Source organism: Pinus tabuliformis, chromosome 9 (genome assembly GCF_031772625.1).
Source record: "Pinus tabuliformis cultivar Carrire ecotype Pingquan chromosome 9, CPIR1, whole genome shotgun sequence".
Taxonomy (NCBI): domain Eukaryota; kingdom Viridiplantae; phylum Streptophyta; class Pinopsida; order Pinales; family Pinaceae; genus Pinus; species Pinus tabuliformis.
In genome coordinates this window covers 2,000,184,787-2,000,198,363 of record NC_142307.1, presented here as the reverse complement: position 1 = coordinate 2,000,198,363, position 13,577 = coordinate 2,000,184,787, and the positions used below count along the sequence as shown (strand labels likewise).

The following is a 13,577-nucleotide window of genomic DNA, read 5'->3' as shown; positions in this document are numbered from 1 at the left end:
TTCCTTCCATAGCTAGGGTTTCTTCCAGCTCCAGATCCTCACTCCCCGCCTCACTTGTTAACATTTCTGTTTCTTCTTCCGTTTCTGCTGTTCTTTCCTGCATGTGGATTTCATTATTAAATTCTCCTTCCGTAGTTCCTTTTCTTGCTGGTTCTTCCTGTTCTTCTTGCCCTGCCTCCACATTAGGTATATTTTGCTTGTCCTCCGAATCAGTCTCAAGATCTAGGATCTCAAAGGGGTTACTGAAGTAGTTTCTTTCTGTACTACCTTTATTAGATCTTCTTCTGTTGGCTCGCTGCCTGTTCTTTGGTTTGGTGAAATTGTTCTTGTCTTTGTTGTTTTGTATTTTCTCGTCTTCTACCTCCTTTCTATTCAGTGGACAGTCCCTTATCAGATGCCCATGCTCGTGGCATTTACGACACCTGAAAGGTATTTGCTCATAGTCTAAGGCTTGAAAGTATTCCTCATCCCTGTACTCGAGCCATAAACCTTCATGTAGTGCGCCGGACACATCCAGTTCCACACAGATTCTAGCGTATGAAGTGTATCTTTTCTGCATGGTAGCCTCCGAGGCTTTAACAAAGGTGCCCAGCTTATCACCTATTTTCTTTAAGGCATTCAATCCCCAATAGTCTATTGGGAGAGAGAATAGTCTGATCCAAACCGGGACTTGAGTAAAAGATTCCTTTTCCGGGACAAAGTTTGGCTTCCAAGGTCTCATATACAAGCCTGCTGCTGCTAGAAAATAAGGGCCACCTTCGAATACTCTGTCTTTATCTTCTAGATTTGTAAAGACTACTGTGAAAAATCCTTTAGCCCCCAGGTGCAACTGCACATCCCCTTTCGGCTTCCACTGCTGTCTTATCCATTGGCACAGAGTCCTTTCAGACGGCCATACTCCCATGAATTTACAAATGATGGCATGTTCCGCCATGTGCTCCCTGTAAGCCTGGATTTTAGGGTCAGTGATTATTACCCTTAGGTTGTCTTTTTTCTTGGGCTTGCAGGCATTACCAGTCATAGAGGTCTTGTTGGGGTTCGCGCTGGTCTACCCCTCCTTCTCCTGTTGATCCTCGTAGTTGTTTTTTGGCACTTTGTCTTCTTCTGGTTGTTCCTCCTCGTTTCCTGAGGGTTGAAACTTTGCGACCGTTTTGTCTTTTGTGTTTGCTCGGTTCTGCTTCTCTTTATTCCTGACTTCTGAGGTAATGTCTGTCTTGTCAGGCATCATTGGTGTCTTTTCCTTGTTTTTTCTGCTGTTCTGCATCTTGCTGTTCATTCCATCTATTCTGACTCCCTCTTTCATTTTCTGTTGCTGCTTCTGCATGACAATCTGCTTAAAAGTTGGGGTCCCACTGGACCCCTCTGCTCCCATCCAGTCCGACAGCACTTGCCCCTTTCGAAACAGTGCTGCCAATCTGACTCTGTGTTGTTCCAGCACTATCTCAAACGCTGGACCGCATAAACCCTAGCTCTCGGCTCTCTCTCACCCTTCGAGTTTTTCTTTTCTTTTAAAGTGTAGATTTAGATTTTTAAGTTGCATTTAGTTTAAATTTTTGTTTGAAAAATCATAAAAAATATACTTGAAATATTTTTCCAGATTCAATCTTGGCTCGGGGACTTATCACGTTTTATTTTTCCTGCTGAGGTTTTTTTTTTTTCCGAGGAAATAGAGTTCGTAATTTCTATTAAAAAGATAATAACAGAGATTACATGTTGTTGATGCCAAAGCATATGTTGTAATGTGGTATAAACCACTGATCAAAGGATTTACACAATAACATCCTGTAATGTCCAAAACTGTAGATACTGTGTTCAGTATCCATTACAAAAAGAAACCAAAATAACAGAGTCTCATGTAGCGGTAAATAGACAGGTAATTGTGGCCTATCATCCTCATGCTATGAATGATAGAAATAGTGCCGAAATAGTGCATAGCTGATATATACAAAAAATATGAACATGCAGATCAAAAAATTTCTAAGTATAGGGGGGATCCCCCTGATGCAGGCCGTCGATGTATGGGCGGTGGTAGAATCTGTGCATGCCTTCTGGAGTGTACTCTTCAATCTGCCAGTCTCCTATGGGGCGATCCGCCGCTTCTTTCGAGAGCCGGTCAGCAAGCGCATTTCTTTCCCTGTAGATGTGAGAAACAGTGATCTGGTCAAAATGTGTTTTTAGAAAAACAATTTCTTCCAAGATATGTTTCAAAGAATATGCATGACATAAAGTTTTATTGTTTGCCCAATCAATCACAATCTTTGAATCCCCAAAAATTTGTATTTGTCTGCAATGTTTGGTAAGAGCAAAGTAGAGGAGATGTCTCAGAGTGATCAGCTCAGCATAGTTATTTGAGCCTGTCCCTAATCCCATTCTCAGGTGATAATAATGAGAATCTGTTAGATGAAAAACAATACCCCCCCCCACATCCTTGTAGAGGCGCAGCCCCGTCAAAAAATGCCCAAGGTATTTCCTTGTTGATGATTTCAGGCTGGATGTTCCTAGGAATATTAGTTTTATGCTCAATGGGAATTTCTGTGTAGGCCGCGCAGATAGATGGCGGAAGATGATGCCAGTTTACTCTATAGTCCTCAAATATTATGGCATTGCGGTTGTTCCAAATGAACCAGGACACCACCGGAGGAAGGTTCCTGGCCTTTTCGGAGGACACCGCAGACCACCATTGATCCCAGGCAGAGGGTATATCAACACCCTGCCAGACAGTGTTAATATTTAGCGCCTGTGTGACTTGAAACCATATGTTCTTTGTAACTTCGCAGTGAAGGAAAAGATGGGCCGTCGATTCCTCCTCTTTTTTGCAGAGGACGCACCAAGATGGTCCTGAGAAAGCCCGCTTCCTAAGAGTGACACCTGTTGGGAGCTTATCAGCTATGATGTTCCACATAAGAAGTCTGGCACGGGGCTGTGCTTGTAACTGCCAGACATCTCTCCACCAGCTTTTAAGAATGTCCGGCTTCTTCGCTTCGATTAACTTTAAGTAGCCGAGCTTTGGTGCATATGAACCAGATTTGGCTGGTGCCCAAATTAGTTCATCTTCCTCCTCCTGTAACTTGATGTGAGTTTCGGTAAGAGCCTGAATGTAACCTTGCCAAAGTGCAGACCAAGCCTCTGGCAGATGCCATTGCCGATCCGTGACCCAAGCTTGTGTAAATATAGTTGATCGTTGGGGGTCACCGATCTGTGCCAAATATTTGATGCCTCTGTTGTTGAGATGTTGGATTAATCTTTCAGGCAGTAGATGTGCATTCCCAGAGCCAGACCATGGATCTAAACCAATGCGAACCTGTGCACCATTCCCTATTTTCCATAGCAGGTTATCGCGGATTAGAGGCATAGCTTTTAGAGTGGCCCTCCAGATTGAGGATATGCCTATGTGGTTCCAATTAGGTCTGCGGAGCCATTCCGTAATGCTGGAAGGCCATATGTATTTATGGTGTACAACTTCCGCCCATAAGCTGTCCATCTTAATGAGTGACCAACCCTGCTTTGCAGTTAAAGCTTGTGCAAAAGCTGACAGTGTTTTAATCCCCCATCCTCCCCATCTCTTTGGCGTGGAGACAAGAGACCATCTGGTCCAGGCAAAAATCTTACCCTTTTTATTGCCATTCCACAGGAATCTATTACATATTTGTTGAATTTTTTGTAGTATTCCTTTTGGAATCCAAGTAAGCGACATCCAATAAACAGGTGTAGCCTCGACCACAGATTTGATCAATAGAAGTCTGCCCGCTTTTGACAGTAGACGGTGTTGCCAGCCAATAATCCTCTTTTCAATTTTATTTATGAGCCATGTCTAGTGAGCCACTTTGTAACCATCCGGCCTTAATCTGAAGCCAAGGTATTTTATGCCATCCATCAACTGGCTTTCCAAGAAGGGAAAGTGCTGAGCAGCCAGCAGAGTTCCTGTTGAGAGCAACGCATCAAAGATCTGGTGGATTTGTCCTTATTTATTTCCATGCCCGTGGCTTTACAAAAGAGCAGCAAAATATCATTTAAAGCAATACTGTCTCGGACACTTCCATTAAGGAAGATTAATATGTCATCAACAAACAATAAATGGGTAAGAGAAAACTGTTCAGTGATTTTGAGACCGCTGATATCACCATTCCTTTTAGCTTCTGTTATGAGCCTACTCAAACCCTCCATGACAATGAGAAAGAGTAGTGGGGAGAGGGGGCATCCTTGCCTGATCCCCCTATTGATATTAAATCTGTCCGAGGCTGCACCATTGATAAGAATAGCAAAGGAAACAGAGGAGACACATCCCATAATCCAGTTAATAAGTAGGTGAGGGAATCCCAGATGTGTAAGGATCATCTTGAGATAGAGCCAATTTACTTTATCAAAAGCCTTTGCAAGATCAATCTTTAATGAGATACCTTTAAGGTTCTTCAGTTTTATGGAGTGTAAGGCTTCCTGGGCAGTGCCAATGGCCTCTTGGATGTGCCGGTTGCGGAGGAAGGCAAATTGTTCAGCCGAGATATGCGAGGATAGGATAGGTTTGATGCGATTAGCTATGATTTTGGCGATAATTTTATAAAGGCAGTTACAGAGGGAGATAGGGCGAAAATCATTGAAGGATGTGGGGTCATCTGATTTAGGTATCAAGGCAATGAAGGTCTGGTTCATAGGAGGATGAATGTGCCCTGTGATCCTGCTTTCCTCGACGACAGCCAATAAGTCATCTCCCATCAGATCATAGAAGGCCAGGTAGAACTCCACTGGCCATCCATCTGGCCCTGGACTCTTATCCTTCTTAAACCATTTGAGAGTACTTTCCAGCTCTTGAGTTGTGACCGGTTGACTGAGTTCTTCTCTGTCTTCCTGCCCTACAAATCTAGGGAACTTTCCAGCAAGTCTGATAATATCTGGCAGATTGACGTTGTTTGGGGCCGTGAAGAGTCTCTTGAAGTGATCAACCCCCAACCTAGCAAGTTGTTGGTGTGTGGTAGCCCATCCATCTGGTTCCTTTGGTAGCTTCCAAATGGTATTGGATGCCTTTCTGCCGTTTGCAAGATTATGAAAATACTTAGTATTACTGTCCCCGGCTTTGAGCCAGATGGCCCTGCTTTTGAGTCTCCATTTTTCCTCCTTTTCTTGCAATAACTTCGATTTTTGCTCAAACAACTGGCATAGAAGAGTTTTTGTGGCATCGGATTGAAATCCAGCTCCTCTCTCATCCGTCAGATTAGCAATCTGTTCTTCTGTATCCTTTAGAATCTGATCATCTCTATTCCGTTTTGACCTTGCCCATATCTCAGTCATAGATTTGAGTTTCTTTAGCCTTGCGCAAAAATCCAACGCTTTCCTCTGCTCTCTCAATGGGGGTTGAGATGCCCAGAAATCCGTGACCAGCTTGATATATTCTGGTTCTTGGAGATAACCAGCAAAAAATTTGAAGGGAGAGCGCGGCTTGGATTTGTTGTCACTAATCTGTAGAAGAATCGGGTGGTGATCAGAGAGGCCCCCAGTGCAGACCCACTGTCTGTATAAGGGGAACATCTGTATCAATTCTTCATGCATCATATATCTGTCTAGTCGCCTTCCAAGAGCAGCCTCTCCAGTTCTTTGGTTATGCCAAGTGGGAAGCTTCTTGTTCATGGGGATGTCCACGAGGTGGTGAGCATCAAGTAACATGCTCATCTGCTCTGCAAGAGGATCACTCTGCGCCTGATGACCCCAGGATTCCCCAGCCCCCAGAGAGAAATTGAAATCGCCCCCAATGACAGTGTTCTGAGTGATATGGTGGCCAGATAGGAAATGTTGCCAGAAAGTTAATCTGTTTTGGTTTGGCCCATAAATATTAATTATTCTGATTGGGATGTCGAGCTCTCCCATAATAATGTCCATCCCAAGAAATCCACAGTCCCCCCATGCCGAGAGAGGCCTGCTTTTTCTAGGGTTTAAACCGATAAGTAGTCCACCAGATATGCCACAGGCATCCAACCCATGTAAAACCCATCCAGGGAGTATAGCTTGAAGAGTTTTCACCGCCAACTCAACGGTGCAGAGGGTTTCCTGTAGGAAGATAATGTCACATCTAGATTCTTGAATGAGCCGCTTTAGAGCCAGGCGTTTTTTGGGGTTGGCTAGTCCCCTGCAGTTGAAGGAGAGCCAGATCATGGGGTAACACAGGTCAGGGGCTCATTTGCTCTAAGTGCCCGTTCAATAGTAAACTGTCGTCCCATGGCGACATTCGCAACCGCATTAAGCTTTGCCGAAGAGATATGAGATGGTCTACCGCGCTTTTGCTTGCGGTGACGGCCAGGGGATGATCCCAGGCCCAGAACTTTAGTGCGTGCCCGGGATCGCAGGTGGTAATGATGTGCACCGGAAACGACCGGGGAGGGAGGGGAGTCAGGCCAATCCAAGATAGGATTGTGGGAGGGGGGGGTAGTAGAGAAGGTGGGCGGAGGAGGGGCAATGGTACACAGAATGGAGGGGAGGGAGACATTTTCTGTAAAGGAGGTCCGAAAGGAAGAGTGCATAAAAGATTGCAATTCATCAGTATAAAAAGGATTACAGATAGGGGTGGAAGCATTACCCGAATGAGTAGTTGCTGCCTCCGCCGACTTTGGTGCAGCCTCTGCAGTCTTAGAGCGGGTACGCGGCGGCTCTGAGGAAGACAATGCCTTTCTTCGAGTACTCTTATTTGCACTATCACCCGACTTTTTTGTTGGAATCTCCTGATGAGCCCGTCCACCTTCAGTAGGTATGTTATCTCCGTCAATTTGGTCCACAGTAGTCTGCTGTCGAGGTCCTTTGGGGTCCTCCGATGTCACCCCTGTAACCAATGGGCAATCCTTATACAGGTGACCAATTTTATGACATCTACGACAGCGGAAGGGGACCCCTTCATAATCCAGTAGCTGTTTCCGGGAAACATGGCCGTGGTGCAGCGTGATTTTCTCCTCTAGGCCCGGTTTGGTATCCAGGTGGACAAGAATTCGAGCCATGGTCCTATTGCCCGTTTTCTCGTATGAACGGTCGTGCTCCAAGTATGTGCCTAGAGTGTTCCCAATCCTCTTGAATGCATACGGGCTCCAAAATTGCCATGGCAGACCAGGTAGGCGAACCCAGATGGGGCCGGCCCCCAATTGTTCTCGTTCAGGATCAAATAAAGGATCCCATCGCTTGAGCATGACTGGAGCTAGCTCAATGTGCCAATATTGTGAAAGAATCCACTGGGTGAGATCAGGCCGACTGAAGTGTAAGGCAAACCAGCCCCGAGTGAGGACCATAACCTCTGGTAAATCCTTAAGCAGTGAGCCCCATATCTCCTCCACCCAGAGCTTTAATCGTTCTGCCGTGTAGGTGCGTCCACGGACCCTACCAACCAGGACCTTGCGAGTAGCGTCCATCACGTCTGGCAGCGGAGCTTCAGGCCCAAAGATAACACTGAAATCAGAGTCAATAGCACGTAGGCATCTGCCTTTCTTCACCTTCTCAGAGCGCTTGCCAAAGGGGGTCTCCTTCAGAAGTTTGCGGCAAGGGTCCGAGGAGCTGTGTTGTGCGGAGCCCGCAGAGCGAGCAGGTATCTGCGGAGTAGTGAAACAGCGAGAACGAATAGGGGAGCGGGGAGCCGAGGTACAAGTACCCGGAAGGAAGGGTAGGGAGGAGTGGGGGGGGAGCCGTTGGGTCTGCGGCATAAAGGAGACTGAAAGAGAGTGAGAGCTAGATGGGGGCGGAGGCGGCTGGGACGGAGGGAAGTCAGGCCTGTTGAGGAGCTGAATCGGAGCGTCCAGAGATGGCGAGGTTTGGAAACAAGAACCCAAAATCTGTAGTGTAGCAGGAGATAACGGCGGGCATTCCAGCGGGGTGGCGTCCGCGAGAGAATACTCGGGGGATTTATCCTTCCCTTTGAGCGGCAAGTGCGGGTGCCGCGAAGAAGCACCTGTCTCGACCCTGAGCGCGACACTCCTCGGTATCATGTGAGGCCTACTAGTGTGTGCCCAGATCTCCTGGTGGGGCATGGGGTCCGCCTCATAATCCACTAAGTCTTCGTCGCCCATTGTTGCTGTCGGAGTATAGTGCCAGAATCAGAGATCAAGCCGGGGACCGTCCAGCGAGAAGAACGGAGGTCAGTGCGCCAGAAGGTAAACGGGGAGGGGACCGCAGCGTAGAAGACAAAAAGAATCCCGTGAATATCGAAGCCTCTGTCGGTGTTCAGGCGGTCAGTGTTGTCGATCCCAAGTAGCTCCAGGTGCCAACCGCCATGAAACGGGGACCTTGTATCAAACCCTAGCTAGGGTTCCACCATGGTTCATCCTCGCAGCCGCTCCCTCAATGAAGAGTTTCCTGCTGAGGTTAAAATTTTGATGTGGAATTAATGTTCATCATTTTGATGTGATTTAATATGCTTGAATGATTATGAGTGTGATATCTGGTTAGCATTTAAAAATTTCGTGGTTGTGTATCGAGCTTTATCTTTCGAAGTTTTGAATTGCTGGAGTATCATTTAAGCATTTTCTCGCATTTAATAAAAATAAATCTTTGTTTGAGTTATTTGATGATAAATGATTACTCTACATGGTTTATATTTCTGCAACATCTGATAATTAATCGTTTAAACATTAACTCCACAAAGCACTGGTCTGTTAACTTAATAAAATCAATTTAGTGCTGGTTTCCTTTCGTGTCTCCCAAACCAACTGATTCACGGTTGGTCGTCCTTTTTCCTATAGGGTCTAGCCCCCTTAGCCGCGGGAGACAGGCTTAAACGGAGAGATCGGGGATCAGGGTGATGTCCCCCGGTCTGAGCGTTGTCGTGACAATCTATGCGACAACAATCCGAAAGTTTCAACGATTTTCAACAGTGGGATCTTCAAGGCCTTGGGCCTAAGGTTTGATTTCTAAATTCTTGTTTTCTGCAGTTTTATTACAGCAAACAAATTACTAATAATTAGGCCCTAAATCACAAACTAAATGGTCAAAATCATTTAAAATTGCAAAATCTTCATTTTCACAAATTTTGGCCGCTTGGGTATTTGAGTTTTGTCCTAGATCTAACATTTAAGCTTGCTGAAGTTTTATGCATAATTGAAATTTTCTGCAGATCTAAATTTTGAGTAAGAGTAGGATTTCTTGGTTCCTAGTCAAGGAGGCCTCAAGATCACTTCGTTTGCCTTCTAGGTCAAGAAGAAGCAACCTTGCAGCTTTTATATTTCAATGTGCAAAATGAATGGCTTGTTAAGGTCAAATTTTACGCCTAGGAGATTTCGCTCACATTAGATGGCCCATACATTGAAGGAATGCTATAATAGAGACAAATTCCACAATATTAAGCAGTAAATGCAAGCAGCAATTAGCCCTATAACAACGAAAATCCCGATCCAACATATATGACAAAAGTAGACAAGAATAACATAAAAAAAAAGGTGCGGACTTACATGTAATAGAGTATATCCAACCATTTACAATTGACAATAAAGAAGCTCCAAGAGAAGATAGACCAATATTCACATATCAAAACTCATCCATAAAGCTCCAAGTCATCCTTAGAAAAAGTGCGAAAATCTCAAGAGAGATAAGAGATCAAAACCAAAGTGATGTTGAGAAAATGAACTCATCTCACTTGTATTTATACACAACTTAGGAGTTCGAATTAGCCTCCTTGGCCTATGTAAGCCCCAAAAATAAAATAATGTTCTAATAATACAATTTTTGGTGACAAACCTGACAAGCTAGCTCACAAATTAAAAAGTATGCCTCTCTAGAGGTCAAATAATAATGTATGCATGTCGTAGGGCCCTCTAAGAGGCCTAATGAGGTCCATGGATGCTACAAATGAAGAATAAGACCCTCAAAAACAGTGGACAAGGGGTTGGCCCCTTGTAATAACCTGTAGTGCTCCAAATGACCTGTGGTGGCACACAAGTGTCCTCACGGGTCTCCAAACAAATCGAAGATTCATGTAGACCGCTTGCAAGGGCTAGGATGATGGTGTAGGTGATGCCACATCATCGTGCAAGTCCTGGATCATCTGTCAAGTGTATGGTGTAGATCTGGGGCCAGCTGGGCATGATGGATCAAGTGCATCCTCTTCGTCCAATAATTGATCCACAAGCAATCTTTGAGTGGCTGTGGGGATCCATGGAGTGAAATTTGCTGCTATGGAGGCCCATGGCTCTCAACGCTTACCCTACATGTGCCAATGTCTCCTTCTAGAGGATTAGGACCCTGTATAGGGAGACAAAACCCCACATGGAAACCATATGCAATTTTTCATAAGATCCAATGCGTCCCCTAGCCTTCCAGTACAATAAGTCATTAGAAAAATTGAGTAAATGAGCTTACCTAATCATGGACCATTGGTGGGGACTTCATAATGGCCCGCGCTTCCATAATGGGCTTGGGGATGTGCCAATGTCTCCTAAACTCCAAATGGAGTTAACCAAACACCCTATTAGGTGGTTTCTACTTCTAAAGGGGACAATATTGAAGGTACATCCTTCAAAAGGTGGTGGCATATGACAAATATGGTGAATGAAGTCGGGGATGAGAAGGGGCAGTCCTGGGTCACATGCTGGGGTGCAAGGGTAGCTAATAAGAGGGAAGATCACACTTGGGTTTCTAATGTGTAGGAGGGATCAATTGTGGTACATGAGGTGCCCCGACCTTGATTTTTCCACCCTTCTTTATATGCCTTTTGCCTTTTTATGATTTTCTTCGATCAACTGCTTGGGGATCAAGGGGTCAAAGCATGATGTATAAGATAGAACAATGATTTCCCCTTTTTAAGGTGGGGCCGTTCATCGCCCACCAATGGTTGGGACAATCATGGGTTCCTATATGATGGAGAAGGCTCATAGAACCTGTAGGAACCAGGGTAGATGGCTATGATGATGGGGTAGAGCTCATGTATTGGCTTTTTCCCACATGCAAAATGTTTTTGACCCGACCATCTTTTGCATTTTGTGGTACTTTCCCCATTGAATGTGGCCATATATGCTTTTAACTTTCTTTTCAGCTGCATCAACCTCCGGGCTTCATTCTAGGCTACGACCCAAGGTGTGGGCAAGGGGAAGGGGCAAGGTAACCCTATGTGGACCCAATGGAGGAATGTGGATCCAGGTGGGAGAAATGATGGATGGGGTGATAATGAATGGAAAGGGGGTAATATAAGCGGATAAGGGAGCGGGGCCACGCAATCAAAATTGGGGTTTCTCATGAAATACCATCCTTGGAACCAAATGGTCAGTAAAAGAGATCCCATGGGACTAGAATGCAAGGTTAATTCCTAGAAGGGGTCTAGGGGACAAAAGCACAGACCTAGCCCGTTCTTTCCGCCGAATTCCCCCATTAATCCATGCCCAGAAGTGTCTAGGATAAACAAACTACAATACTCAATTTCCAAATGACAAGGCATACCTTTAGATTCGGGAGGCCCACCTCAAACATACGATCATGGTAGATGGGTGAAGGACCACATGGCTGGCTAAGGTGGTGGGGAAGATGGCACAATGAGCTAGCTGGTGGCTGCCGGCTGAGGACCATCTTGGAGAAATTTTTTTCTCTTAGGGATATTACCCACAAGATGGTGGGTAATATTTGGCTCCAACTGGGACGTGATCTCTTGAAGAAGTGGGCAAAGCTACTCGAACAGGAGGTCACGAGAACTCCAACAATCTCTTGGTTACCGTAGACCTCTCACCTGCACATATAATAGATGAAAAAAACACAGGGCAACATGCTTTCATGACGTCTCATGATTGCACATGCTAATATGTTAGGCCATAAAATCAACAGAGAATGCAAATATGCATCTATCTACCATGAGAAAATCATATGATGTTGTTTCTAATGCAAAAATCAACATGCAATGCATCCTACTCTACCATGCATATGATACAATGTCAAGTCTCAAGGATATGACTTAATTTGACCGTCTCAGGCCAAATTTTGTCATTAAGTTTAGCAATGTAGTAATAGTCATCCCCAACCCTTCCATGGATCCTGACAGGCAAGGGATCTTTATCTACCAAGACTAAGTCCCCAACCTTATATTATTTCTTAGGCTTCCACTTCTTGCTTGTTTGAGAGATTGGTCGCTTGAGAATTCAGACTTCTTGGGTAGGGAGGATATGGGAAGGTTTCTCAACCTCGCATGTCTCATAGTATGGCCCAGGCTTAATCACATGCGATAAGTTGGGAGGTTCCCTATAAAGGATAGGTCCATTTGAACATGCCCCCCAATGGTAGCTCCCCATTTCCAGGATAGCAACATCCCCCACACATCAGGAATATCGATAACAATAACATCCATGAGGAGGGATATGTCGGGATTCCTAGCTAAAGAGGCCTTAAGGTCTTTGATGATGCCTTCAACTTCCACAAGTTTGGAATTAAAACCACACACCCTTTTATATGGTCGAGTGATGCTGAGACCCAATTGCTTCATAACAGTCAAAGGCATGATATTTGCGGAAGCACCTGAGTCTAGCATGCAATTGTGTAGGAAGAGATCATTGATGTGAAAATTTCTAGATAGAAATCCAACTGCGGTGACTGATATTATTTCTTCTACTTATTAATTTAGAAATATGTTATTCACAGTGTTTCTACGGCAAATATTGAAATAAATTCTACCGCAACATTCATAATTAAAACGTTGCGGAAAGTAAATGCAAGGAAAAATACTAGCACAAGTATAATCACAATGTCACAGTTATTTTTGGACAATTTTCCTTAGAAAAACCAAATGCGGGAAAACCAGTGCAGTAGATGAGGGTTTCTTTATCAATCTTCAACAAAAATCTCATGTAAAAGATGCAACCAACATAATAGAAGAGGAATATCTGTGAGAGTTTTACTGACAGTTCTCTCACATTTCCCAACGAGATTCTGATCCAGGAGAGGACCTATTGCCCCCTCTGCGTCTCACTGCGTCAGCTTCTACATGAGGACTACGCAGTCCCTCTGCGTCATAGCCTCTGTGCTGTCCCTTCTCTGCTTTGCGTCTTCTACTCTTGCACTCCCGACTGATGCTGCTACCCTCTCTCTCCTCCTCACCTGCAACTCTCCCTCTGAATCGATTTCCTCTTGTCGAACTTCGACCAGTGAGAAAATCAATTTTACTTGGGTAATTGAGTATCTGCCTGGTGTGTTTTCCAAATGCCCATCGAAGTCCTTCTTATAATCCTCTAGTTGAGAACCAATGGCCCAGATTAAATTCTAATCAATGGCTTAGATCATTTGGACTCGATCTTCGTCTTTTTTAGAAGTTTCACCCACAGTTAGATTAATACCTTTTAATTATTTTAATTTCCTAAGTTTAAACTTTGGGTCCCATTAAAAATAATTAATTATTTTAATGAAACTGTCTCCGGATGGAATTTCCTGAAACGATTTTCGGGTATTGTGGAATACATGTGTCCAAGCCTCCCTGCAAATTTTGAGACTTAGAGCACATCTGATGCTACCAGAAATCAACACTCCCTCTTAGCGAGGAATGTGCTCTAACAATGCACCGTGCTAAAGCAACACCCTGGTAACATCTCCCTCTGCGCTGCTGATGTCTGACATCATTGCCCACTAACTACTACGCAAATGTTGCATCC

The 13,577-nt window shown here is 44.6% G+C and overlaps 1 protein-coding gene across 6 annotated transcripts in view; it reads left to right on the top strand.

Moving 5' to 3' along the window:
* PGLCT (plastidic GLC translocator) overlaps positions 1 to 13,577 on the top strand; it is a 433,631-nt gene that overhangs the window by 32,072 nt on the left and 387,982 nt on the right. Inside the window, exon 2 of one of the 6 annotated variants that reach the window (XM_089439047.1) lies at positions 8,703 to 8,861. The exons of the other annotated variants lie outside the window; for them this stretch is intronic. The gene's annotated coding sequence lies outside the window, so the exon portion shown is untranslated. The remainder of the gene's footprint in view (positions 1 to 8,702; positions 8,862 to 13,577) is intronic. 6 annotated transcript variants of the gene reach the window in all.